The sequence below is a fragment of the Lycium ferocissimum genome, chromosome 5 (assembly GCF_029784015.1).
Source record: "Lycium ferocissimum isolate CSIRO_LF1 chromosome 5, AGI_CSIRO_Lferr_CH_V1, whole genome shotgun sequence".
NCBI lineage: Eukaryota > Viridiplantae > Streptophyta > Magnoliopsida > Solanales > Solanaceae > Lycium > Lycium ferocissimum.
Genome location: NC_081346.1, coordinates 22286714 through 22309344, shown reverse-complemented (window position 1 = coordinate 22309344; position 22631 = coordinate 22286714).

Below are 22631 nucleotides of genomic sequence, written 5' to 3'. Positions count from 1 at the left end.
CTATAACCCAGGCGATTGTAGTGACTTCCATCATGTCCCGGTATGCAGTTGATATAGGGAAATTGATAGCGGATGAGGTTCGAGTGCGGGCGACTCAGCCTGGCCTTTCGTTGGTTTTCCTATGCTTGATTACGGTCCTTTATTTGAGGCTTGACATCCAGAAGTTTCCTTACTGGGATCATAAGTTAGAGGCTAAGTACATCTACAGTTTGATAAAGAGCAAGGATAAAGAGGTGAAGGATAGATTGAGGCGCCGCAGGAGGTGTGACAGCCCCAGAATTTGTGCCATATGAGTATGATCATAATGAGGATGAGGCACGACATTAGAGAGATCACCGAGGGTTTGAGGCTAACCTTGCCACGGCAATGCCGGCTCCTACAGCAGTTCCGGAGTCATTGTCGGGCCCCGCCTCTTCCGCGACCCTACCGGTTACTACTAAGCGGTTCCGCGATTGCACCTGCTAAAGAGTCACTTCCACCTCTACAAAGACAGGGGGTATAATGATTCCATTTAACGAGACAAAACTTCCATGATTCATATGTAAAGGCGGACAAAACTGATCGACAGATCACTAGCCTATTGGGGGAGTTGGAGGAAGTTATAGCATGGGCAGTACGGAAGGAGATGGAGTCCCTTACCCAGTCTCACCGTCAAATTCTCTCCAGAATTGATGGTGTTGAGAGGCGAGTACTGGAGTTAGAGAAGGTATCGTCTTCAGCAGACCTGAACGCAGTGAAGAAAGAGATTTCTCAGCTGAAAGATGACATCCTTGTGATTCAGGTAAAGGAAGGGGGAATGTTTGAGAATCCCCCTCAATCAGCTATGCCGATTGACTTGGCATCTTTGGTGCACCTGGTGCGATTGTCAAGGGAGGAGCTCTCGGCCCAAGATAGAGGCAAAAGGCCGAGATCAGAGGAAGATGATGAAGAGATCGACATAGCGGAGTTAGAAGAGCGCCAGCTGCGGCACGCCACGCGACAATCTTTGGTTGATTTCCACTACACAGGGGCATCGAGCAGTGCGGATCCCTGTTGAGCGGGCCAGCCCGGCATTAAGGTACCGAGAGGGGCGGGACTTCTGTTCCACCAGCGGACCCACTTCCGCAGACTCAGACCGAGCCTCCCAGCAGTATAGTTGACCCAGCACCCACTGAGACTGGTGCAGTGGAGGCTCCGCAGGAGGAGCATCGCACATAGTGTGCCTCAGGTAGTCCTATCCCTTGTCTTGTTTATGCTTACGCTGATGCACTGAGGGCAGTGCATGATTCTTTAGTTGGGGGTGGGACTATTTGATAATAGTATAGTGTAAATTTGTGTCTAGGAACCCCCTCGGCTTTTCTTTACCAGAGTTCTTTTCCTGAGGGGGGGGGGTTTATTTTGCTGAAACTGGCATGTTTTAGGATGTTGCTTAGGTTGAGTAGAGTAATTTTGACTTATTTGGTGTTACTCTGTAACTGATGGCATGTGTTATGATTTGTTGGAAAATTTTGGAACCCCTCGAAAATTTTGAAAAATGCATACTGAAGACAGTTATTGGTTGACATGATTGATTCTTTATATGACATTATGATTATTGGGGTATTGTGTGTGATGAATGACTACGTAGGAGGTCACAAGTGTAAAAATAATTGTCCTTATGCCAATGTGTGTGTGAGTTGTTAGTTTGGTTCTGTTTATGCATGTATAATCTAGAACTTGCCCGGTTGGTCTTGTTTGAAATCCGGAAACTAGTTTGGTTGTGAAATGATCTTAGGCTTTCCTTATGTGAATAGTCACTTTGCTTAAATAAGCCTTACCAAAAGTTAAAAGTATCCCTAGTTTCCCCTTTTGAGCCTGTTGACCTTTTTCTTAGCTAGCCAATTATGAAACCGTACCCTTTGTGCAATAAATCCATCTTCGCACCCGTTCCCTCCTTGATGCTACTAGATAGATGAGGCAAAATGCCTAAGTTGGGAGTGAATTAAATGTGAAGTAGATGTTAAAAACATAAGTTGGGGGTGGTGGAGGTTGCTAGTGGAGACTCGATGTGGTAGTTGCATATATATACAAAATAAAAAATAAAAAATAAAAAAGAAAAAGAGAAAAAATCAGAAAATTGTAACACAAAAAGATTTGTGAGTTGGTTAGGAATAAAATCACATCGAGTTCGAAAACTTGAAAGGAAATAAAGGGGTTGGAAAGAAAAGAGGTGAATTACGGTGAAGAGATGTTGTAGTGTTCAAGGAGGGTGAGTCACTAATATCCAAAAAAGTATCCTACCTGTCCCTAAGCCTACATTACAAGCCAAAATAAGCCCTAATGTGATCACAACCGAATGAGCCTAGGATGAAAACATAGAAAATAAGGGCAAGCCTATGGTATTTGCATGTGTAGATATGAAGTTCTTTGTGAGTGTGAGTGTTTTTCTTTTCTCTTTCATCTTCGTCCCCTTTCTTATTGTATATATGTGTGCTGGGACATTCTTTGGTCTATGTGAGGGCATAAGGATGAAAATTGGGCAAAATAAAGTGACCGCTTAAAGTAGCGTTTGTGTGCATCATAATATACTTGATAAGGTAATGTCATGCATTGAAACTTCATTGTTAGCCATAACATTCTCGGATTGTGCATATGGGTTGAAAGAGAAAAAGGGGGTGGTCTTTGAAAGAAAAACGTGCATGCCTGGAGTTCAGAGTCAAAACCAATGTAGACATCAGTACTCTGCGATATCTAGGTGATAGATCCAGTCATTGTGTGTGCGACTTGCTTGAGGACAAGCAAAGACTTTAAGTTGGGGGTGTTGATGTGCCGTGAAATTATGGCACATTCGATACTTTTTGGCTATAAGTTTTACTTGTTTTTGAGCAAGTCTTGGTCTTTTTGATGTGTTTGTGACATGTTGCAGATATTTAACGTGTTTCGGGAGCAAGTCGTGGAAATGGAGTGAAAAAGATGTTCAGAGAAAGAAATTAACTGAAGCCTGAAGTTACACGGAGGAACATACGGACCGTAGAATATTCACGGTCCGTAAATGCCATCGTGAATGCTTAACAGAATGGGTCTTGACATGAAGTGGAAGTCCGAGCAGAAGTACAGACCGTATAATATTTACGGTCCGTAAAACCCACCGTATGTTGGTTCCAGAGGAGTCTTAAAGAGAAGAGGACTTACGGGCAAGTTATACGGACTGTATAATATTTACGGTCCATAAAAGTTGAGCGTACATCTGACAACTGGAGGAGATTTCACGGAATACTTTCACTGATTCTACGGACCGTATAAAATGTACGGTCCGTACATTGGTCCGTCGAGGGCAACTTTGTCAATTCAATTTTGCACGGCTTTGACTTTTATAAATACCTGATTCTAGGTTTCTGTATTATTATTCAACACAGAACTCAGATTTATTTTCCTTAGTATTAGCTATTCATAGTTTGGAAGTCTTTTGGAGATTACAAACAATTGCAATTAAATTCTCTTCAATTCCAAGCAATCAATTGTAAGCATTATGCTTTCTATTACTTCTTATTGTTCTTCTCCTTTTATGAGTAGCTAATTTCCCTTACTAGGGTTGTGAACCCAATTGATGGGTGTTTTGTGATTGGGTTTGTGATTGATATACAAATAATGAATTATTAGGGTTTGTTTATTCTTCATTCTTCATTCATAATTAATGGTTGCAAACATTGATTAAAGCCATAAGCCTTGATTTATTTGGGAAAATAATTGGGGTTGGTAAGAGTAAACAACAAGGACTCAAAGCTTTAAACTTTGTTTAATAAATTCACTTAGGAATAAGAAGAATTTACTTGACATGATTAATCGTTCTTCATAGTTACTTTCTTATATTTGGAAAAATCATAGAAAGAAATAATCTTTATTTATTGGGAAATAGTAGAGATTCATATAGAGATTAAGTGCATTCATATAATGATCCATTAGAAGTATATCAAGATCAATACCCATGATCATACACTCTATCTAAAGGGGACACAACCTTAGTTTCTTTTACCATAAATTCACAACCAAAGCAATAGTTAGCAATTAGTCACTAAAAACCCAACTTTTACCAAAATCATCGAATTAAGACATTAGACCTAAACATAGCATTTTACGAATTTAGTAACCTTTTCACACCATATTCCCTGTGGGATTCGACCCCAACCTTGTTGGGTTACTATTTTTGACAACGTCCGCGTTATACCATTAATAGGTGTAATTTGAGCGTATCAGGGAGAAAGCATATGAGTTGGCTTTACCTTCGAGTCTATCAGGCGTTCATCCGGTATTTCACGTTTCGATGCTGAAGAGGTAACACAGCGATGGTTCGTACATAATCCGTTGGGATTCAGTTTTGCTAGCTGAGAACTTGACATATGAGGAAGAGCCTGTTGCTATCTTAGATAGGGATGTTCGCAAGTTGAGGTCTAAGGAAATAGCCAAGTTCAATAGAAGAATCGTTCGGTGGAGGAAGCTACTTGAGAAACAGAATCTGATATACGTAAAAAGTATCCTCAGCTTTTCGCCGAGTCAGGTAACTTTTTCAAGATTCCTCATACTTGTCCGTTCGGGGATGAACGGTGTTTTAAATGGTATCTGGTGTAATAACCCTCCCGGTCATTATGAAAAGTATAGGATCACTCCACTAAATAGAACCTTCTCAAAGGTAGAACGAGCTAATAGAAACTTGATTGTATAAGTCTAAGAACTGAAAACTTGACTTATTTGTGATTATTGTTTGATTGTGTTGAGTCCATCGGGGGTGACGTAGGAAATTAAAATTTTGTTGGGAATTTTGAGGCCACGGGTGAGTTCGTATGGTGTTTTTTATGTCTATGTCCATGGTTGTCTCTGTTTGTGAGGTCTCGGATGAAATGTTGGGTGGTAGAGTGAAAAACTGAAAAAAATTGTGAGCCTACTGTCTCAATGGTACCGCTGCGATGGGGTAGGTACCGCTACAACAAAACCACTATAGTGGTGAGCTTCTCGCCGCAAGCGGTCAGTCGATATTCGTTGGGTCCGTTATGGCGAGCAATGGACCGCTATGGCGATGTCACTATAGCGGGATATGGCCCGCCATGGCGGAGGTTGGGTTCTCTATAGTCCGCCATAGCGAGACCTCTGCAGTAGTGATTTGACCGCCGCAACGGTCAACGGGGGCAGAATCTCAGTTTTTAAACATTTAGTTCCGAATTCGTTATTCATAAAACTTCAAAACAGTTCCCTACAAGCACCTAGGGTGAATTTCCAAGCTTGGGCAAGAATATTCTTGAGAGGTAAGTCTCAACCATCCCTTTTAGTCATTACGTTATCATCTTCATGATTATCATCCCTTTTATGGGTCTCCAATGGTGAATTAGTAATAGTAGCCCTAGAACGTAATAGACCTTCTATAATTGATGGGTTATGATTGTTATCATTTGTTTATCATCTAATGGCCTGGGTTAACTCCTTTAATCAAGAATTGAACCATTAGAGCCATGACCAATGTGAATTGAGACTTAGGGTTTCATAAAAATGGTAGCTTGACCATGGAAACTGCTTGTAGTTGTTGTTTTGATTTAGTAACTTTATAAATTGATGATTGGTGGTTACTAAGGCCATTGTTAGGTTGTTTTACACCTATAAATCATCTACCCATAGGAATGAGGCTAAAGGGAAGAGTGTTCTTGAAATTATTTTATGACTAGAGTAGTTATGACTCATTAAGCAGTCTAATTTCTAGACTTTGAGTGTTCCGAGGCTTTACGGAAGGAAAAAGTTGTAGTGGAGTGATTCGCATTGTTCCAACTCTACGTTTGAGGTAGGTTACGGTCTACTTGAGTTAGACTTTGATTAGTTGATTGTATGTGTTATGAAATCGATAGGAGAAAGCATGTCTAGTCTTCAAACATGATGTGTGTGTGTGGTTGAACTCCTATATGCAATTGATTGAGTGACTGCGTGGGCCTCGTGCCACTATTTATTGTGTTAGACCTACAGTTTGATGTTGCTGTGGTGAGAAGTTAATACGATCTTCTAGGTGAAATTATAATACAAAATGATGATTCGAGTATTGAAAACAAAAGGACAAGAAATACTAATGTATATATGAATGAAAAGGCACATTTGACCGGGGTGAGGATGTGACCTAGATTATGAGCTCGTGGTCCGAGGTTCGTTCCGAAAATGAGTGGTACATGATGTGGACCGCGTCTGAGGTTCTTTTCGGAGTGGAAGATTTATGGCTCGGGTCCGATGAGTATTCGGAACGAGTGGTACATGGACACCATGGGTCTCCTGCAGGTCATGACTACTGAGCAATGACATCAGGTAGCATGTGTGTACAACGAGTATATGGTCATTGTTGGTAAGCTAGTTCCCGTTTGTTGTTTCTGTTGATTTGCTTCTTGATATCTTTGGGTGACTTGATTCGTAATATCCTTGGTTGACTTATTGTTGGATTATTGATTTCGGGTTGTTGGCTGGCTTGTCTATTTTATTGATTTTATGATGCATGCATGATACTAATCTTAGTCGGCCTATGATATCTACCTAAGACATAGTGTTTGTACTAATACTACCTTGCTTTGCATTCTTTTGAGTGCGATTGTGATCCGTAGATCGTTACCCGACCTCATATCTAGCGTTGAGGCCGTTGCTGACAGATTTAGGGTGAGCTTCTATCCATGCCAGGCCGCCCAAAGATATTCTTTTATGATGTCTATTTTATTCCGGACATTGTTGGTTATTTATTTAGACAAATTACATTCCTTAGACATGTTTTAGATTAAAGTCCTTGTACGGTGACTTTCGAATTTTGGGATTTGTAATAGTTAGGACTTCCACATTTTCCTCATTATTTTATGGCATGACTTAATTTTGATTTATCTTGTGCTTGAATGGTTAATAACTGATTGAATTGGTTAACATAAAAACAGACTTGAATGAATAGATGACTTATGTGTTGGTTCGCCCACTAGGAGTTAGTGTGGGTGCCAGTCATGGCGGGTTGGGTCGTGACACATGGTATGGTATGAGATGTGTCATCCTGATTCAAACGCATTACCAAGTTTAGTTTTCAGCTATTTCTTGAGGATTCGGTAGTGTGGGATTGTGGTTAAGACTCGTTTATTGTGAGGGTTTTCTTGAGAAATGGGAGAGATAGTGCGGAGGACCACATGATCTCCTTGTTTTAAGTGTTGGGTTGCTCGGAAGTCACAGAAATGCATTTATGGCTTAACATGAATGATTTGCGCGAGGTATGATTTGTTTGGGAAAGTTTCAGCATCATCAAAGTATTAAATGGGTTGCGTAGCACGGGTGTACCAATGACAGGTCAACGATTCAGCAGTGGCAGTGTATTAGGTGCCGATTTTCGGGGACGAGTGTAAGTTTGGTAAGGATCATCAGATTTGACAAGAAGAGAAGTTAAGAATAAAGACATGAAGGGTGGCTTTGTGGTAACGTGATTGATAAGAGTACTTCTTGTGTTATAGGCGGAGGAGTAAGGAAAAGGATTTGGATTGATCAATCTCCGCTATTAAGAAGGGAACAATTGGTATCTGACGTGCTTGTCAGGATAAGGCTTTTTTGTTTTTTAATTAATAGTGCATTTTATTAATCAAAAAGTGATCATTACATAACCAGGCCTGGGTAGACCCCTAGCCTCCAAAAATAAAAAAGCAACTAAGCTAGAACAAGAAGCTATCTAACATCCTATACAAGCAAAAACAGTACTTCTCGGACTAGCATTACAATTCTTGAATCATCTCTACCACTATTAAGGAAAACAGTTCAAAGTACTCTACACTGGTTGCCATTGAGCCTTGTGTCTTCCTTGAATGTGCATATGCAAAGCAATATCCCTACTGACCCTTACAGCATTGTATTGGCTATATTGAAACCTCATGGAGTTCCTCTCTTTCCATATGCAATACACCATCATACCAAAGACACTACAAGCGATAGACGCAGCACCATTCCTCTTCTGTGCCATGTTACATATCCAATGTATTTCCCCTTGCCATGTACCAACAGTTCTGTGATGTCTTAGACATTGTAGTACTCTGCCCCATAGTCTTTTAGTAACAGAACAATCAAAGAACAAGTGTCAAATGTTTCTACACCGCTGTCACAGAACACACACTCCTTGGGCACTTGAATACCTATCTTTTGCAATCTATCGACAGTTGAGAGTATTTTCTAAGAAGCCAACCAAATATTGAATTTAAATATGGGATGTATTTGTTTATGAAACACAATTGTCTTCTAGGAAACTCTTGGTAGTTGTGGGAGTAGCAAGCAGTAAGCTTTTTTGATTTGGAATTTGCCTTGTGACTGCATTTGGCCCAACTTTTGATGAAGGTCACCCTGTATATTCTGTATTTGGACAACCTTCTTCCTACTGTCATTGATTTTCCTAACCACCCAAGAAGCATTCTTGGGTGTGTCTATTGTAGCTAGGTCCCTACGTTTGATATAATAGTAATGCACCCATTTGATCCATAGAGAGTCCTTTTTCTGTGAAATAGCCCATAATTGTTTCAGTATTGCAACCTTGTTCTACAATCCCGTATGTATAACATCAGGACCTCAGAAGCCATGTGGTTGGCATATTACTTCCCAGGAAACCAAAGCCTTCTTTGATATTTGCCCCATCCCTATCCATAGAAAGGATCTATAGACAACATCAATAAGTTCCATGAATTCCTTTGGAAGCAAAAAAAATCTGTGCCCAATAAGTTTGGATGCCAAACAACACTGCCTTAATAAGCTGCAATCTACCAGCATATGACAACATCCTTGATGACCAACAACTTATCCTTGAGGTGATCTTCTCTATCAATGGTAAGCCCTGGCTGACAGATAGCTTTTTGGGTGATAATGGTACTCCTAGATGTTTGAAAGGAAGAGACCCTTCCATATATCCAAGGGCTTGCAAAATATTATCCTTCACACAGCGTGAAGACACTCCACTTATGTACAAAGAACTTTTGTCTAAATTTGCTTGTAGACCAGAAGCATTTGAGAACAACTGAAATTTCTGTTTGAGCAATAAAACATATGGTAAATCAGCCCTGCAAAACATAAGCAAGTCATCAACAAAGAAAATGTGGATCACTCTCATTCTCTTGCATCTTGGGTGAAAGTTGAACTTTGGATTGTCAGCCAGCTGGTTCATTTCCCTTTGCAAATATTCCATACTAAGAATAAACAGGTAAGGTGACATTGGATTACCTTGCCTGATACCCCTTTTACCTCTAAATGGTTGTGCTAAGCCACCATTTATGACAAGGGAATGGGAAACAATTTCAATATACTCCATAACCTAATGTATAAATTTATGTGGAAATCCAAGATCAACCAAAACATTCTTCAAGAAGTACCAGTCCAAAGTATCATATGCCTTCTTTAGATCCACTTTGAGCACACACCTAGCTGACATTCCCTTTCTTGTGTAGCCTTTAAACAGTTCATGGCTAAATAAGATATTGTCTATGATACTCCTTCCTTTAATAAATATTGATTGTGAACAACTAACAAGATCCTGGATCACACCTTTTATCCTAGCAACAACACTTTTGCAACAATTTTGTACAATGTAGAGCAACATGCAATTGTCCTATAGTCTTTCACCTGAGTAGGTGATGATACCTTAGGAATAAGAGTAATTGTAGTGGAGTTCCAAGCAGGATTCATTTTCCCAGTTTTGAAGAAGTGTAACACAGCCTGATAGACATCCTCTCTCATCGCTGACCATTGTCTTGTAAAGAATTCAATAGGGAATCCATCTACCCCGGGTGCTTTGTCATTTGACATATCTTTAATAGCATTTGAAGTCTCCTCTCTTGTTACTGGTTGTACCAATAGCTGCTTATGAGTCATTGTTAAACAAGATCCTTTTTGAATCACTGCTGAGTTTGGGCAAGGGAAACTCTCACTTCTTGATCGCATAAGCTCTATAAAGAACTTCACAAATTCAGCTTCTACCTCATGTGGATCTGTTAGCTTAAGACCAGTGTCATTATAAATTGTTGTTATGACATTTTTTCTGGATCTGACCTTTAATTGGGCATGGAAGTATTTGGTGTTAGCATCACCATTGTCAATCCAACAAGCTCTAGACTTTTGTCTCAACACCTTTTCCCCAACCAAACTCCATTTTTCAATTGTTCAAAGGAACTCCTTTTCTTGATCAAACAGACATTGACACAATAGTTGTATAACAATAGCTACTTGCACACATTCCGCCATGTCTTGCCTGTGTTAATCTAACAACATAGGAAGTCATCTGAATATGCAGATCCTTCAATTCAACTTTCAAATGCTAAAGCTTCTTCCATATTGCATGCATTGGATCACCTTGCTCATTGATGGCATGACTAGACAGTTTTATGATTTAACTCTGGTTATCGATTTATAATTGTTTAAAATGGTTTGATAATTGAGTAAGGGGATGGTTTGCCCACTAGGGGATTTGTGTGGGTGCCACTCATGGCTACTTAGGTCGTGAAAAAGTTGGTGTCAGAGCCCTAGGTTCATCGATCTCATTATACAAGGACATGTCAAGTAGAGTTCTGTGAATCGGTACGGAGACGTCTGTACTTATCTTCGAGAGACTATGGCACATTAGAAAAATTTAATTTTTTTCTTTCTTTCGTGCTACTTGATTTCAATTGGTATCTTGATGATTCAAATTGGTATCTGACTTTTTCTTCTATTCTTTTATAGATGGCGAGGACTCGTGCGGCAGCAGCAGTAAATGAGGTACCCGTTCCGGCCGCTGGGGCTGCAGTTCGTGGTGGAGGCCAGGCCAGGGGCCGTGGCAGAGGCAGGGGAGTAGCAGCACCAGCCAGGGGCGGGACTCCTGCGGCTGGTCAGGCTCGCACTGAGTCCCCTGAGCCTCAGGTAGTTCTAGATGAGGCGGCAGAGTTTGCAGCAGCACCGGCTCAGCTAGATATTATAGCTCCTCCAGTGTTTTCAGATGTTATGTTTCGAGTGTTGAACCTGCCGAACAGGTTGACAGAGGAAGGTGTGTCATCAGCTGTTCCAGGTGCTCAGGGTGCTCGAGTGGGTGATCCAGTTTCTAGCGAAGTTCGTGCTCCAGGGTTATAGCATGCTGCAGCTGTGGCTCCTCGTTTTGATGAGGCTCCAGGACTGGAGGTATTTCCTAGGCCAGTGGGAGGTCCGATGTTGACCGGGGATGAGCATGATTTGTTCTAGAGGTTGACTAAGATGAAGCCTCCAGAGTTCTTTGGCACTGAGGTTGAGGATACTTATGAGTTCATCATGGACTTTCATGAAAGGCTCCATAAGATGGGGCGAGAGAAGTATGGTGTTGAGTTTGTGACCTTCCATCTTTTGGGTGATGTCAAGTTATGGTGGAGGGCTTTTGTGGAATGCAGGCCGGCGAGGTCACCCCCGTTGACATGGACTCAGTTTTACCAGGTGTTTTTACACAAATATGTTTCTCGTACCTTGAGGGGCCGGAGGTGTAATGAATTCAGTAATATTGAGTAGGGTAATCTATCTGTAGCTACTTATGAGGCTCAATTCCATTCGTTGTCTCCCTATGCCCTCCAGCTTGTGCCTACCGAGGAGGAGAGAGTTAGGAGATTTGTGAAAGGGTTGAACACTGCTCTTCAGTTGTCAACTCTTCAGCTTGTGGCCTCAGGTGCTTCCTTTCAAGAAGTGATGGATCATGTTAAGACCATCGAGGATGTTAGGCAGGATGGTTATAACAAGTACGCAGAGAAGAAGGCCCGAACGGGTGGCAGTTTTAGTGCCTCTTCCTCTAAGGGCCAGAGTTCCCAGGTCTATTCGGGATGCCTTGTTTAGTTAGCCATGCAGGCTTCTGTTGGAGGCCTATCAAGGGCTAGTCTATACTATTCTGGTTAGCCAGGGGGTTCGCAGGCCAAAGCTCCATATTATGGTGGTTATTCGACTTTCTCAGCTTTTGTTAAGCATCCGACGCTAGATCCCGGATGCTTTGAGTGTGGTAAAATGGGGCATTTCAAGAGAAATTATCCTAGACTTAGGCAAGGTGGCCAGGGTACTCAGTTTTAGACTCTTAGAGCTCCAGCATCAGGTAGAGAGGGAGGATCTTATGGTAGTAACCGTTCTCAGTCTGGGCGTGGCGGTCACACGGCTGGTAGAGGCGGTACCCAGCCTAACAGAGGCGGGTTTCGGTCTAGTAGAGGTGGACATCAGCCCGACAAAGCGGAGCTCTAACAGGGTAGGTTGATCGCTATGGTTCGCAGGCTACTGGCGAATGAGTTCACTGTTATGCTTTTCCTGGCAGATCGGAGGCAGAGGGCTCCAGTCATCACAGGTAACACCTCAGTCTGTCACCAAATGGCTTCTGTATTGTTTGACCCGGGTTCTACGTTTTCTTATATGTCTATGTATTTCTCTATGGGTCTTGATATGGTCTGTGATTTGCTTGCTGCCCCTATACATGTATCTACTCAAGTTAGAGACTCTGTAGTTGTAGAAAGAGTTTTTCGATCTTGTACTGTCACACTTATAGGGTATGCCACCTGGGTTGATTTAGTGATTCTAGACATAGTAGATTTTGATGCCATCTTGAGTATGAGTTGGTTAGCTCCTTATCATGCAATTCTAGATTGTCATGCCAAGACAGTCAAGTTAGCTATGTCCAGGTGCCTAGACTTGAGTGGAAGGGTAACCTTAGTCCCTCCCCAAAGAAAATTATTTCCTTTATTCATGCAAAGAAACTAGTGGATAGGGGTGCTCGGCTTATTTGACACATATTCGTGATACCAGTGTTAACGGTCCATCTATTGAGCCAGTTCCTGTGGTACGTAAGTTTGCGAAGGTGTTTCCCGTTGAACTAGCTAGGCATGCCACCAGATCGTGATATTGATTTCTGCATTTACTTAGAGCCAGGGACCCACCCTATTTCTATTCCACCATATCGGATGGCACCAGCAGAGTTCAGGGAATGAAAAGAACAACTTCAAGATTTTCTTAGTAAGGGTTTCACTCGTCCGAGTGTCTCCTCATGGGGCGCTCCTGTACTGTTCATAAAAAAGAAAGATGGGACCATGCAGATGTGCATTGATTACCGCCAATTAAATAAAGTCACCATTCGAAATAATACCCCATCCCTCGTATTGATGATTTGTTTGATCAGCTTCAGAGGGCTTCTGTGTTTTCAAAAATTAATTTGAGATCGAGTTATCATTAGTTGAAAATTTGGGCAGAGAATATCTCTAAGGCAGCTTTCCGGACTAGATATGGGCAATATGAATTTCTTGTTATGTCTTTTGGGCTTATAATGCCCCAGCTGCTTTTATGGATTTGATGAATGACATTTTTAAGCCATACTGAGAATCCTTTGTGATAGTGTTTATTGATGACTTTCTTGTTTATTCGAAGAGTAAAAAAGATCATGAAAAACACTTGAGGGTTGTTCTTGGGTTGCTGAGAGACAATGAGTTGTATGCAAAGTTCTCTAAGTGTGAGTTTTGGCTTGAGTCTGTGTCCTTTTTGGGACATGTGGATTCGAAGGAAGGGATTATGGTTGATCCTAAAAATATTGAAGCAGTGAGAGATTGGGCTAGGCCTACATCAGTGATAGAGATTCGCAGCTTTGTGGGGTTGGCCAGTTACTACCGTCGGTTCGTGAAGGGGTTTGCTTCTATTGCTTCGCATTTGACCCGTTTGACTCAGAAAGAGGTACCCTTTTAGTGGTCCAACGAGTGTGAGGAGAGCTTCCAAAAGTTCAAGACTCTATTTACTACAACTCCTATTCTATCTTTGCCCGTGGAGGGCAAGGACTTTATGGTTTATTGTGACGCTTCTCATTCTGGTTAGGTGCTGTTTTGATGTAGGAAAAGAAGGTAATTGCCTATGCTTCTAGATAGCTGAAGATTCATGAAAAAGAACTATCCTACTCACTACTTGGAGTTGGCAGCTTGGTTTTTGCATTGAAGATTTGAAGGCACTATCTCTATGGTGCACGTTGCGAGGTATTTATTGATCATCACAGTCATCAGCATGTGTTTACTCAGAGGGATCTTAATTCTAGGCAGCGGAGATGGATAGAGTTGCTTAAGGATTATGATAGTACTATCTTGTATCATCGTGGTAAGGCAAATGTGGTGGCAGATGCCCTAAACAAGAAGTCAGCTAGCATGGGTAGTTTGGCTCGTCTGATTGCGTCAGAGCGACCATTGGCCAGGGAGGTTTAGACTCTAGCTAACAGTTTCATGAGGCTTGATGTGTCTGATTCGGGCAGAGTGTTGGCTTGTGTTGAGGCGAGATCATCGTTTCTGGAGCAGATTAAGGCAAGGCAGTTCGAGGACGTGAGCTTGTGCAAGATTCGTGACAAAGTTTTGAGTGGTGAGGCCAAAGAGGCCATGATTGATGATGAAGGCATTCTAAGGATCAAGGGGCGTGTCTGTGTCCCTCATGTTGATGACTTGATTAGGATGATTTTAGAAGAGGCTTACAGTTCTAGATATTCTATTCATCCTGGTGTTACCAAGATGTATCGGGATTTGAGGCAACATTATTGGTGGGATAAGATGAAGCGGGATAGTATTGAGTTTGTTTTACAGTGCTTAAACTGTCAGCATGTTAAATACGAGCACCAGAGACTCGGGGGAATGCTTCAGAGGATGCCCATTCCAGAGTAGAAGTGCGAGAGGATAGCGATGGATTTTGTGGTTGGTCTTCCAAAGACCATGGGTAAGTTTGATTCGATTTGGGTCATTGTTGATAGACTAACCAAGTCTGCCCATTTCATACCGGTTCAAATCATGCATACTGCTCAAAAGTTGGCCCAGATTTATATCCGTGAGATTGTTCGTTTGCATGGGGTTTCTATCTCCATTATATCTGATAGAGGCACGACATTTACATGTTGATTTTGGAAGGCGTTACAGTCTAATTTGGGCACTAGATTGGATCTTAGTATAGCTTTCCACCCTCAGACAGATGGCCAGTCTGAGCAAACTATTCAGGTCCTAGAAGATATACTCCGAGCTTGTGTGATTGACTTCGGTGGCCATTGGGATAGTTCTTACCGTTGGCAGAGTTTGCATATAACAATAGTTACCATTCAAGCATTGGTATGGCCCCGTTTGAGGCACTTTATGAGAGGAGATGTAGGTCTCCTATCGGGTGGTTTGATGCATTTGAGGTAGGGCCATGGGTTACTGATCTTTTGAGAGAGTCATTAGATAAGATTAAGGTGATTCAAGAAAAGCTCTTGGCGGCACACAGTAGACAGAAGAAATATGCATATCGAAAGGTCCGAGATCTTGAGTTCATGGTTGAAGAATAAGTTTTGTTAAAAGTCTCACCCATGAAGGGTGTGATGAGGTTTGGGAAGAAAGGTAAGCTTAGTCCTAGATTCATTGGTCCGCTTGAGATTCTTAGTCATGTAGGGGATGTAGCCTATGAGTTGGCTCTCCCTCCAAGTTTATCAGGCGTTCATCCGGTGTTTCATGTCTCTATATTGAAAAGATATCATGGTGATGGTTCATTTATCATTCATTGGGATTCTGTCTTGTTGGATGAGAATTTGTCTTATGAGGAAGAGCCTATTGCTATTCTATATGGAGAGGTTCGTAAGCTGAGGTGAAATAGATAGCGTCAGTGAAGGTTCAGTGGAAGAATCTTCCCCTTGAGGAAGCTACTTGGGAGACCGAATCTGATATGCGGAATAACTATCCCCAGCTTTTCACTAAGTCAGGTACCTTTCCCTATGTTTCTCTTCCTTGTCCGTTCAGGGATGAACGGTTGTTTAATTAGTATCTGAGGTAACGACCCGCTAGGTCGTTATGAGGGCTTTGACCATTTTACCCTTGCTAGTACCTTTCCCATAATAGAAATGAGCTTAATGGGACCTCAAAAAGTTAGAAAACTAAAAAAACTAAAATTCGTGTTGGTTGTGTTGTGCATTGCCTGAAATTGTCTTCATTTTTGTTGGGGGTTGACTTAGTAAATTATACCTCCGATGGAAATTCTGAGGCCACGGGTGAGTCCGTAGCGTGTTTTTATGTATATGTGCATTTTGGTTTGCGTCTGTAGGGCCTCGGATTGATGTTGAGATTTTGGGTGAAAGACTGGTGGAAAAGCCGCCACGGAAGTCGGGGAATTTAATTAGGTCCGCCATAGCGGGACCTTTACTGCTATAGTAGGACTACCGTAGCAAAACGTCGACCGCTGTGGGAGGCTGAAACTGTGTTTTATATTTCATATTTCGAACCCATTCCCCACATAACACCAAAACAGTTCCCAAGAATAGTAAGTGGTGATTTTCTAAGGCTAGGGCATTACTCTTCATTGGAGGTAATTTCTAATCTCTACGTAGTTCATTCCTTATTCTTCCTCAAGTTCCATGACTAGCTTAAGGTCCTCTAATGGTGAATGAATTGGAACCCTAGAAATAGTAAACCCTTGGATAATGAACGGGTTGTTGATTTATTTATTGTTTATTCATCCAGGAGGGTAGAGTATCACTTTCTAGGATGAGAATAGATTACTTATGGAGGAAATTGCATATTGAGACTTAGGGTTCTAATAAAAATGGGAACTTTAGCCTAAAAACTGTTTGACAGGGGATGAATGGATTAGAAAACCCATGAATTGGAATAGTATGATGGTTGGGGTTGATCTTATGATGAAATCCCACTTAGTGATAGTTCACCCAATTGAAAAGGGTAGAAGTAGTTGAGCTCTCTTTTTCCAATTGTTATTTTGTTGAGTAGATAATCCAATACTCACTTAGCATTATGATTTCTAGACTTTGAACGTTCCGAAGCTTTGCGAAAGGAGAAAGTTGTTGCAGAATAATTGCATTGTTCCAGTTTGACTTTGAGGTAGGTTACAGTTTACTTGAGTTAGACTTTGGTTAGTTGATTGCATGTGTAGTAAAGTTGATAGGAGGAAGTATGAATTGGTTGGTACGAATTCTGATTATGTGGGCTTGTTGCCATTTCTTCATACACTAAAATGTGAGAGGAAATTGTTGTGTTTTGAGAAGGAAGGAGTCAATATATACCTTCTTGTTGATTGAGATAATTGTATATTCTTGTTATTGTTGAATTGAATTATCTGAGTCTTGTTATGACTTGTGGCATGGTGCCTTGTATTACCTGACATTGATATTATTGATTGATCATGTTCCATCTTGAATGTTGGACAGAAATACGTTGAGATTCATATTGTGATCATATATATATATATATATATATATATATATATATATATATATATATATATATATATATATATATCAAGGCAGGATGTGGCCTAGTTATGGGCTCGTGATCCGAGGTCAGTTCCGGAGCGAGTGGTACATGGACACCATGGGTCCCTTGCAGGTCATGACTATTTGAGGAAACAATACCATTTAGCATGTGTGTACACGGTTGAGATACTTTCATTATTTTACTGCATTGCAATCGCACTCATGTTATTTATGTTGTTGGCTGATGACTGAACTTATATCAACTCGATGATTGATTGATAGCTGGACTTATCTTATTCCTGTGTTGGCTGATTTCTGTTGATGACATTATTTGGTTTTGTGTTTTTGTGCCTATCTTATTGATTCTATGAACGTATGCATGATACTAATCTTAGTCAACCTATGATATCTACCGGTACATAGTGTTTGTACTGATACTACTTTGCTGCACTTTTTATTTGAGTGTAGATTGTGTTCCAGAGACATCTTTCAGACCTCATCTCTAATGTGAGGCCTGTTCCCAATTAGATCCAAGGGTGAGCGCCTATCCATGCGCCTGAAGATCTCTCTTTGTTGATGTCTACCTTCATTCCAGACATTGTTTACGCTTATAGATAGTTATCTATTCTTTAGACAATTATGTTTCAGAGTCCTTGTACGATGACTTTCAGATCTTTGGGGTTGTAATAGTTAGATTTCCGCCTTTTGTCTATTGATGGCATGACTAGACAGTTTTATGATTTAATTCTAGTTGTCGATCTATAATTGTTTAAAATGGTTTGATAATTGGGTAAGGGGATGGTTCGCCCACTAGGGGATTTGAGTGAGTGTCACTGATGTTCGGCAAAAAATGCATATATTTAGTCATTGTTGCCTCACGTTCTAGTACTTTTAATCATCTTTTGAGTATTAATTATAGTGGTTTGGAGTAATATTATATTTTTATTATGTAGGAATAAAGCGATGTGAAGATAAAGAGATTTGGAGCAAAATCAAATAAAGAATGGAAGAAAAAGGAAGGACGACAAATATTAAAATAAAAGGGGACAAAGGGGAGACACTCCAAGTTTTTGTATCCCCAAGTGAAAGACAAAAACAAAGGACGAAAATAAGAAGTGAAGAAAGCTAAAGAATTATCCCGGCTGCTGCCCATTCAAACCGACGCGGAGAGGAGTAGTTTCGGACTTCAACTTTTCCTTATTTTGTTTGGAATCAGTTATTTCGTTTGGGCTTTTTCCTACACCTATAAATATTTCATAAGCCATAATTCTTAGACATCTTTGGCAGAAAACACAAGTTTGGAGGCTAGGGTTCCTACGTATATTTTTTTTTCTTTTATTTGAACCTTGTTTATGAGAATTTCTTGGTGACAATTGAGATTGAAACTATTATTGTGCTTATTTATTGATCGACATTATTTTTAATCAAGTAAGTTTTTTTTTATTTTAATTATTTTTGTTCTTCAACGTTTCTCAAGGGAGTAGCTAACTGTAGGACTTGCCCATTTACTTTGTTTGAAACTCAAAAGAGGAAGAACGGGGTTGGGATATAATAATTAACATGAATTTGGGGCGTTAACACTTATCTAATGGAAATTGACCTAGGAAGAGGCGATACCACTTGTAGCCATATTCGGGTGTTCTTAATGCTCCTAATTGCTTTAGGAATATTCAATTAGGTAGTCTAGTTAATCTTTGGGAGAAGTTAATTTAGAGTCATTATCCGAGGCTAATTAACATAATATTACCATTATCTGTAATTCGTGAAATATATTGGATCGTTACTTGAGAAGTAGTTCCCTTTATTCCATTCTTGTGGCCATTGATCAATTTACTTGCTTTCTAGGTTTGATTTTATATTTTCGTATTTTATCAAAACTATATTTAAAAACCACCATTGATGCGTTCGGTCTAGCTGTTGTTGGTGATAATTCTTAATCTGCTTAAACGTCTACATATTGTTCTCTATGGGATTCGACCCCAACCTTGTTGGATTACTATATTTGACAACGTCCACGTTATGTCACTCACGCCTACTTGGGTCGTAGACAGCAAGCAAGTCAAAATAATCATTACGGAGCTTCTGGAATAGATGACACGCAAAACAAGGCATCGGTTCTCAAAACGACCGATCGGATTATTACATCTGGGTATGTTTGTCACGACCCAAATCAGAGGGCCGCGACTGACACCCAAGACCCTACTCGGCTGAGTGCCATACTACCATTCCATCCATGAGTCACAACTTCTTGTGAACCTTTAATGTACGAAATGACGCTTCCGTCAGGTAAAAAAAAACTTTTCAATAAAACTCTTTTGTCAAATCAGGGACTTCTCCCTTATCGTTAATTCAAGAAAACCTTTAGTCACAATAAAATCCTTAAAAAATAAAGCTTGAAAACACATCGACCTATATGGTCGCTTTATGCCACTGTCGACTGCTCGACGCACTACCCACAGGACACTGTCTGCAAAGTCTCTAACATATACAAAATACCATAACGTAAGTACTTTAACTCGGCAACACTCCGAACTGAGATGGAGCTCACCAATCCAGCTGATAGCCTGGGAACATCCTATAGCCAATGTCTTCTACTCATCTGTGTACACCTGCGTGGTATGAAACGCAACGCCCCCAGGCAAAGGGACGTCAGTACGAACAATGTACCGAGTATGTAAGGCAGAACTGAAACAATATATTTCTACTCGGATGATAAAAGAGTAACGACTCAATCGCACCGTAACCAACTCGATAAACATGTACGTGCATATGAACTTTTGATGCAAAAGATGAGTATGTGTGTGTATATATATATATAATGCATGCCTTCACCCTGCTCGCAGCTCCTTCGGGCATAATAGCATAATGGCCCCTTCAGCAAAATAGCCCCTTCGGCATCATAATCATCGTATACCAAATTCTCGATCGTGTGGTTTGCATATATAACGCCTTAGCCCTTTTCCCTTCCCCATGAAATGATGTCGTGCATGTATGTAAATATGCAAATGCATGAAAATCTTTGAAAACCATCAAAAGACTCCCTTCGGAGCAACTTTCAGTTCAAAATGGGAACTTCTTCCCCTTTTCATTTGTCTCCTTCGAGACTCCAAAATTTAAATGTAAAATGCATAGGAAAGAGAAAACCCTTTGAATGTCCCTTTAGGGAATAAGACAACATTATGAAATTGCACAACCTATGGATGCCCCTTCGGGACTTAAGAGGTCAAAGATACGAATACTCCTACATTATCTAGGAATAAAGTCTTTGGAGTTCGTTCATTTGCTGGGTTCGTTAGGATAATAAGGATCTTCATCACTACCATAATCATCACCACTATTACGTCTCACTTTGAATGATCCATAACATAAGCTGAGGCCACATATCCTGAATATAATCAAGAATTATGTAGCATGCTCAGACATAAGCTGAGGCCATATGTTATATAGCACACTCAGACATAAGCTGAGGTCACATATTCTAAATATAATCCAGAATTATCTAGCACGCTCAGTCACGTCATGAACTCATCCAGAACCTTAGGCTTGGAAATCTCTAGGATTGGAGTCATCATAAGAATCTTCAGAAATTATAGACTTTTGGCATTTTTAGGAGTAAAAATATTATGGATGTCATGTATGGGATCAAAACATAGGAATCATACCTGGAAGCTCGGTTCTCGACTTTCCAACCTACCTCCTGTCTTGAAATCTACATATAAAACCATTCATACTATTTTTAGGCTCACCATCATACACTGGTCCTGAACCTTCAAATTAAACCTCCTTAAAATTTGTCAAAATTCGGGCAAAAGATGTCCCCTGTTTATTTTCCTAACTCGAATTCATAATTCAACAACCAACAACAATACCAACACCAATCATAATATTCCTAAAATACCTCATAAATATCCCATATGGGGTTCATCCCATATTTCCACAAATCAAACCACTATACGGCTATTTAACAGTTCTATCTCCGTAAATGAACCAAGATTAACATTAATAACAAAAGGTTTATACCTTACTCCCAATATTATGGCCATATCTTCACTCCTCCACCTTGATCTTAAGCCACAATGCGTTACTAAACAATTTTGTAGTTGCAACTATTCCCCGTCTGGACCGGAATTTGGGAATTATACCTGGTTTGGGCTAAAATTTGGCTTGGGGAGTTGGGGAGAACTCTCTAGAATTTTGGAGAGTTTTTGGGGTGTTTGGTAAAGAAAATGAGGGGCTAGCCCCTTTAATAATGCTCCAGAATCTGCCTGCACTGCCTCTAAAATCGTTCAGCGCGATCGCGCCACCTTTGGCGCGCGCGTTGTGCTTAACTTTTCTGCCTGCGCGTTCGTTCAGTAAAAAGGTCATAACTCTTGATCCCGATATCGTGTGAGGGCCCATGAACTATGGTTGGAAAGCTCTTTCAATTATTTACAACTTTAATTCTTGGTATTTTTTCAAATTCCAAACTTATGATGGCGTTTTGGCCCCTCCAAGTTAGATTATCCGAAAATGTTTCCTTAAATCGTCCTTTTGGAGGGCTTATGCCCATATTTGGCTTAAGAGTCCTTCTTAGGACTTTCTCAACTTTCCATGTACTACTCATATATCTCTTCATATGTCCCCCACTTAGCTTGCAGTAACGAGGTATCACGACCCAACCCCGTGGACCGTGACTAGTGTCCGAATTGGGCACCCAACCACAATCACAAATCCGAGTTGCCAACAGATGGCTTATACAGACACAATTATCAAACACTGCCTCAGATTATACCAAACACATCCAGGTACATAACAGAAGCCGACAAGGCTGTGTTTCAAATTTATATAATTTCCAGACTATCCAAAATAACCCTGCACGCAGAAAATACCAACAAAGGCCACACAACAAAACAACATATATACATATGCGGGCCGACAAGGCCGCCACGGCGAATGAAATCGCCCAAACACAACATATACAAACACAATCGTACAGTAAGTAGGCACAACCCACAAACATGTCCACGTACTTAAACATACAGACAGAATCGTATGACGGACAGTGGCCCCGCCGTACCCTGAACAAACATAAACATATACACCGAAAGAGCATATACCCAAAATATCGGCTCCAGAACAAAGGGAGCACTCCAAACAGCAGAATGGAAATCCTACGCCGGTGAGTCACCAAAACGCGTATCCGTACTGCGGTACGAAACGCAAATTTCCGAAGAGGGGCCGGTACGAATAATGTATCGAGTATGCAAAGGAAGACATAGTAACAAAAAAATCTGAGTCATGATCGGAACAGAGGTATAAAAAGTAAACATAATAACTAGAATACCAAAATGTTGTTATCTGACACGCAAGTCACGTAACAGAGGCACAGAGGACAACCATAATAATCAAAATGCCAACACGCTTACTCCTGAAATACAGATCATACATATACATACCGAAACACATC